Source organism: Pipistrellus kuhlii, unplaced genomic scaffold (genome assembly GCF_014108245.1).
Source record: "Pipistrellus kuhlii isolate mPipKuh1 unplaced genomic scaffold, mPipKuh1.p scaffold_m20_p_2, whole genome shotgun sequence".
Classification (NCBI taxonomy): Eukaryota; Metazoa; Chordata; class Mammalia; order Chiroptera; family Vespertilionidae; genus Pipistrellus; species Pipistrellus kuhlii.
The window spans coordinates 2,114,556-2,121,579 of NW_023425515.1; positions in this window are offsets into that span (position 1 = coordinate 2,114,556).

The following is a 7,024-nucleotide window of genomic DNA, read 5'->3' on the forward strand; positions in this document are numbered from 1 at the left end:
CCACTCTCTGCCTGAACTCTTGTGTCTGTGGCCACCTCCGAATCCACAGCTGAACTTTCTGTCTGCCTCAGGTGGGCGTTTCCCATCGCCCTGGTTATTTGCTCTGCGTTTTCAGATGCCACTGATGGTCTTGTTACGTCATGTTCTGTATCAAACACTTACCCGGCTGCACCGCGATCGCCCACATGCGTGGGGATAACAGGGAGGACAAATCCATTTGCAGCCCCGGGCCCTTCACATGTTTTTTGTACTGAGGGCGAGGCTGCTGCTTTCTCTCCTGCCATTAGTTGATTGATCTGCAGCCGAGCCGGTCCTGTCATTTTGTCTCCCGATGCCAGAGTGTTGCTCCCGGAGCCGGTCCCGCCGACGGCTGGCTCACCAGGTAGGTGTGACCGTGTTTCTCTGCCTCACCTCCGTTTGTCACAGATGGTTTTTTGGGGGAAGACAATTTTGTTGACATTTCTCTCTTCTTGGTGAATGTGCTGGTCCCTGTGTGTTTCTGGCCACAGACGTTGCTTCTGTCCTGTGGCAATAGCTGGCCTCCTTGCTTTAGGGCGATCTTCTGATTTAAGGACCATCGAGGCAATTCTACGTGGAGTGGCCATCCGCGCCTCCTGAGTCTGCCGCTGGCTCTGCGGCTGAGCCGGCTTGTGTCACTCGGGGCTGATTTCTGTGGTGGCAGAGGCTGTGTGGACTCTGAAAACTCTGGAAAACAGCTCTTTCCTGGTTACCCTAGTAACTAACGGAGGCATTTGGAAGTGAATTAAGCTGATTTTGTTCCAGAGAGTTGATTGACGGAGACGGCTCTGAAAGCATCTCTCCCTTTGCTAAAAATAAGAAGAGAGACGTCAGTGAGACAGAAATTCCTATAATTAAAAATTAATTTCCATCTGTCCTTCACTGCACTAAATTGTGGCCGCTAAAAGCATGTGCCATTTTACAGCGGCTGCAGACACATGCAGGCCTTACGCCTCTGCTGTCCTGCGGGCCGGCACTTCGTCTTTGGTGATGGATGGGATGGAGACCGGCTTGTTTACCTATGCGCTGGTGTTGCTCCTGCTTCTCACATTTGTAAACGAAGGAAGTATTTGTGCTAGTAATAGTAAGAAGCAGCAATAACCAGGCCACGGATGCACTTATTATTATTGTTTTTCCAGACCACTTATTAAAGTTGGATTATTTTTTTTCTTATATTGTCTTGCTGTCATTGTAAAAGGAACATTCTAGGAGCATTTTTTTAAAAAAATATATTTTATTGATTTTTTTTTTTTTTTTTTTCAGAAAGGGATAGAGAGTTAGAAACATTGATGAGAGCGAAACATCGGCCAGCTGTCTCCTACACACCTCCTACTGGGGATGTGCCTGCAACCAAGGTACATGCCCTTGACCGGAATTGAACCTGGGACCCTTCAGTCCGCAGGCCGACGCTCTATCCACTGAGCCACACTGGTCAGGGCTAGGAGCACATTTTTATTTGTTCACATTTCATTTCCTTTGAAGATGATTGAAATCTTCTAAACAGTAAGCGTTCCCTTCCCCACTCAGTCTTCCCCTCTTGTTCGGGGTTGAGATAATTTGGTACAAGGACCCAAGACACATGCTGTGGATGCTTTGTGTGAAAGGCATAGCCTGGCTGGCGTTGAGTGTAAACCTATAGGATAAGTGGTCTTGGAGATTTGGCTTAGCTCAGTGGTCGGCAAACTCATTAGTCAACAGAGTGGCAAATCGTGGCTCGCCAGCCGAAGTTTGCCGACCACTGGTTTAGCCTTCAGTGGTTAGTGGGCCCAAGGGCACTGTGAGGATAGTCCCCAAATATGGACTGTACAGCATCAAACTATACTGTAAAAAACCCAGGTGCCTTATCAATATGGAAATTTCTAGACAATGAATTATGAATACATAAAAAAGAATAAAAAACCCAAGCTAAGCAAAACCACCCTGCAGAAAAAGGAACAAGACCGTAGATGGAATAATTATATGATTTACATACAGTCACACGATATTTTGAAGCTGATAGAAGTTCAAAGAGTCTGGTTTATTAGTCTTCAGGAGGCCCGCACATTCAAAGTAACTTTTCTGCTTTTTTTTTTTTTAACAAGAAAAGCACGTGCACAGAAAAGTGGAGGTGTTTTTCCCAGCCACTAAGCAGCAATGCTCCTTCTCCACTCCGCCTTTCCCCTCGGCACTTTTTTGGGCTGAGGTTGTTTGGTACAAGGATCCGGCATGTGCTCTGTGGATGCTCTGTGCTTGTCATCAGGTTCTTAGTTTTCTAGCTACGTGTGAGGGGCATAGAGGGAGGATGAGCTGTGCTCCAGCAAAGGTCCTTGAGGAATATTTAAAATGTTTTCTTTCAAAATCAGTGTGACCATTACACCTGTGCATGCATTGTAAGCTGAGAGACCCCAGCAAAGTGTAATGGTAGAGAACAACCACTAGGTGGAGACAACACACAAGCTGCTAGGTAAGAGTGTGGAGACCCCAGAGGGGCCCCCCCTCCCCCCGCCACATGTGCAAGTGAGGGTGCTGTTTATATATGTATTTTATTGATTTTTTACAGAGAAGAAGGGAGAGGGATAGGGTTAGAAACATCGATGAGAAAGAAACATGCCCTTGACTGGAATCGAACCTGGGACCCTTTAGTCCGCAGGCCAACGCTCTATCCACTGAGCCAAACTGGTTAGGGCGAGGGTGCTGTTTAAACCAGACAGAACCAAGTGGCTGATTGTCATTCTGTTTCAAGCCTTTTAGTCCTCATATCACATGTCGATATATATAAAAACCTAAGTGACCATTACCATGGCACAACCAGAAGGGCAGATCACCATGATGTGCACTGACCACCATGGGGCAGACATTCAATGCAGGAGCTGCCCCCAGCCCATGGCCCCAATCATCAGTTGGGCCCTGGGCTGGGACAGGGAACCGGACTCGAGCATGGAGGGGAGGCTAAGAGGTGTAGGGGGTGGGGGGAGGCGGGGAACCTGATTGGCCCTGATTGCTGGCTAGGCCTAGGGGCCTGGCCCATGCACGGATTTCATGCACCAGGTGTCTAGTTTCCAAATATTTGCAAATAGACTCAGGATCCTCACAAAAGCGTTTTATTTTATGGTTGTCTAAGATACTCGGTTATTTACTTGTTTATTTATTTATTTTTACTTCTTTTGGAAAGACCTTCTTGTAAGTGGGAGATTGAGTTGCAAAACTTTGAAAACCTATCAGTAGGGCGGGTCGTTCTCAGAACTAGAAACCCGGAGAAGAGTGTTCAGAGACGTAGCAATGCTCTCAGGGTGGGGGATTTGTGTGAGCAGCATGGAGGGGCAGGAGGGGGATGGGGGGATTGGGAATGACCAAGTCCAGCAGGTGGATCTGTCAGTGCAGGTGTGTGACGCCTTCTCACCGGCTCACAGGAGTCAAACTCGGTGTGGGGTCGAACACAGGCCGCAGTTATTGTGTGTCAGAGTACTTTTATTTGCTAACATTTATCAGGAGGCGGCTACGCGTCAGGCTCTGTACTGAGGGCTTCACGTAATCCAATCTATGGCAATCCAACGAGGTGGACCCCAGCCTCATTTTATAAATAGGGAAATTGAGGCAGGGGGGCGTTCAGTTTGTGAATCAGGTCCCACAGCCTGGAAATGGCCAAGCTGGGCCTCAGATCCACCTGTGTTCCACTCCGAAGCCCGGACTGGCCTTCCCAGCAAACCTTTCCTCCCTGTCCTTGACCATGGCCTCGCCCCTGGACAGTGCCTGGCCGGCCGGGGTCAGTGCACACCCTGCCCTCAGAGCGCCTCCTCTGGCCCACCCATTCTGACTTTAGACCTGAAACCTCGTTCAAGGCGTTCGGACCCTGGAGCAAGGGGACTTGCACTTCTCGGCTGGGCTGGTTTCTTTCTTTTAATTTTTATATATTTTATTGATTTTTTTACAGAGAGGAAGAGAGAGGGATAGAGAGCTAGAAACATCGATGAGAGAGAATCATCGATCAGCTGCCTCCTGCACACCCCCCACTGGGGATGTGCCCGCAACCAAGGTACATGCCCTTGACTGGAATTGAACCCGGGACCTTTCAGTCAGCAGGCCGATGCTCTATCCACTGAGCCAAACCGGTTTTGGATGGGCTGGTTTCTTAGTTGAACCAGGGACTGGTGGGACAGGGGTGGGGGGACTGGTGGGACAGAAGTAGGGGACTGGTGGGGCAGGGGTGCGGGATGGGGGTGGGGGATCAGTCCCATTTCCTTTCGTCTCAAGTTCTCAGGCGCTCGCTGTGGCCGCCACCAGAATAGAGGGACCTGAACCCCCTTTTAGTGACAATGTACTGAAATGACTCACAGCACTCAGGGAAGCATCATGGCTATAAGTACAACCTATTATGTAAGATACAGATGAACAGAGCAAGGTCCAGAGGGTCCTCAAGGTGGGGCCTTTGTCCCCGTGGAGTGGGGTGCGCCACCCTCACGGCACATTGTGTGTTCGGCAACCAGAAACGCCCCCAAACTTATCTTTCTGAGGTTCTCATCAAGACTTCAGTGCGTTGGCAGGATCAATGAAATCACTGGCCGTGGGTGCCTGAGCTCAATCTCCCGCTCCTCCTGCTCCTCCCCTGCTCTCGCTGCTCCCGCTGCTCCTGCTCCTCCTGCTCTTCCAACTCCTCCCGCTGTTCCCCCTGCTCCCGCTCCCCCGGAGATGGGGTGGGATGATGCTGGAAGTTCTAACCTAATCACATGGTTAGTTTTCCTGGCAGCTAGCTCCCATTGGAAGCTCTCTAGTTCCCCCTCCTCACGCGTGGTCTCATGACCCAAAGGGGCTCATTGTAAATAACAAAAGATAGTCCTGTCAAGGACACACCACGGTCACTAAGAACTCTGTGCCGGGAACTGAGACCAAGACCAGGTATATTTCTTATTATGCGATGACACACACGTTACATGTACGGTCTGATGAGTTCCGACAAAGTGTACATTCATGGAACCGACACCCCAACAAGCTCCAGAACATTCTATCACCCCACAAAGTTCCCTGGTGCTCCTCTGCAGCTGGTCTCTCCCCTTTCCCCCGTCCTCAGGCGACCTCTGCTCTGCCCGCTGACGCTGTAGTGCTCCCTTTCTAGAACTTCGATTGACTCTCTTCCATCTGGCTCCTCTCCCTCCACAAAACGAGTTGGAGATTCACCGCGTTGGCACCTGCATTGCTCCCTTCACTGCTGCGTAGGATGTCAGAGTTGGCCTATTCTTACTTCTGCCGCGGACACCTGAGTCATTTCCAGTTTGGGGCTATTTTGAATACAGACCATGCACACCTGTGGGCAAGTGTTTTGTAGACAAAAGTGTTTATTTCTGTTGAGTAAATACCAAGCAGTGGAATTTATCTATTTGTTTCTTAATCCTCACCCCAGGTTTTCTTTTAAAAACATATTTTTTATTGATTTCAGAGAGGAAGGAAGGAAGGAGAGAGAGAGAAAGAAACATCAACGATGAGAGAGAATTGTTGATTGGCTGCCTCCTCTATGCCCCACACTGGAGATCGAGGCCTCCACTTGGGCATGTGCCCTGGCTGGGGATTGAACTGTGACCTGCTGGTTCGTAGGTTGACATTCAACCACTGAGCCATGCCAGTTGGGCCCAAGGTTATTTTTCCACTGATTTTTTAGAGAGCGTGGAAGAGAGAAACACTGATGTGAGAGAAACACATCATTGGTTGCTTCCTTCACGTGCTCAGACCAGGACCCAAGCTGGCAAGGAGACTGTAACCAAGATACATGCCCTTGACCCGAATCAAACCCGGGACCCCTTTGGTTTGCAGGCTGACGCTCTATCCACTGAGTAACACTGGCCGGGCCAAGCAGTGGAATTCAGATGGGAGGGTTAGAGGACAGCGTGAACGTGTCCTTCATCTTTGGGACCCAGGGCACAGTGCCATGATCCCAGGTGTCCATGAAGTTCTTGGTTAGAAAAGGAACTAGGTTTATTGACTGTTTACTGGGTGCCAGATACTCTTGAAAAGATTTTCCATGTGTTGTCTCATGTCAACCTTCCAACGACCGTAAGACCTGAGCGTTATTCCTCCAGAACTGTGTTTCTCGCTGGGGAGAAGTAGGCTCAGCAGATAGAGGCTCCTCCATGCCAGGAGCAGTGGCTGCTGAGCTGTGGCCAAGGATGCAGGCCCTCTGACTGGCCCCGAGGCCGAGTCGGTGGCTGCTGTCTGGCTGCCTATCCAAACAGCCATTTCCCTTGTGGGAGGATCCTTACATTCCCCAGACAGCCTCTGCCCTCTTGGGGCTGGGCTCCTCTGCCCGGGCTAGGCCGCCCCTGCTGCAGTGACCGGGGAGTCCCCGGAACGGAACGCCAGTGCTATTACAAATAAGAGACTCACCAACTGGATTTACTTATTTTTATTTTCTTTAAACAATATTTTTGTTGATTTCAGAGAGGAAGGGAAAGACAGAAACACCGGTCTGAGAGAAACACATTGATTGGTTGCCTCCTGCAGGCTCCTGACTAGGGTCCAGCCAGGGAGGAGCCTGCAATCAAGGTACATACCCTTGACCGGAATCAAACCAGGGACCCTTTGGCCTGTAGGCCGGCCGACGTCCTATCCACTGAGCCAAACTGGCTAGGGCTCACGGTGGTCTTTAATCCAAAAATAAAACCAATAGAAACTGGGTGAATAAAAACCAAGAAATGAGCCGAAACTGGTTTGGCTCGGTGGATAGAGCGTTGGTCTTCGGGTTCAATTCCAGTCAAGGGCATGTACATTGGCTGCGGGCACATCCCCGGTGGGGGGTGTGCAGGAGGCAGCTGGTCGATGTCTCTCTCTCATCGATGTTTCTGGCTCTCTGTCCCCGTCCATTCCTCTCTGTAAAAAAATCAATAAAATATATTAAAAAAAACCCCCAAAAACAAACAAACAAAAAAACAAAACAAAACAAAACAAGAAATGAGCCTGTTTTCCAGCAATATCTGTAATCTGGAAAGCATCATGAGAGGGCCTGGTAACCATGGCAACAGCACCAGCCCCGTGTAGTGGC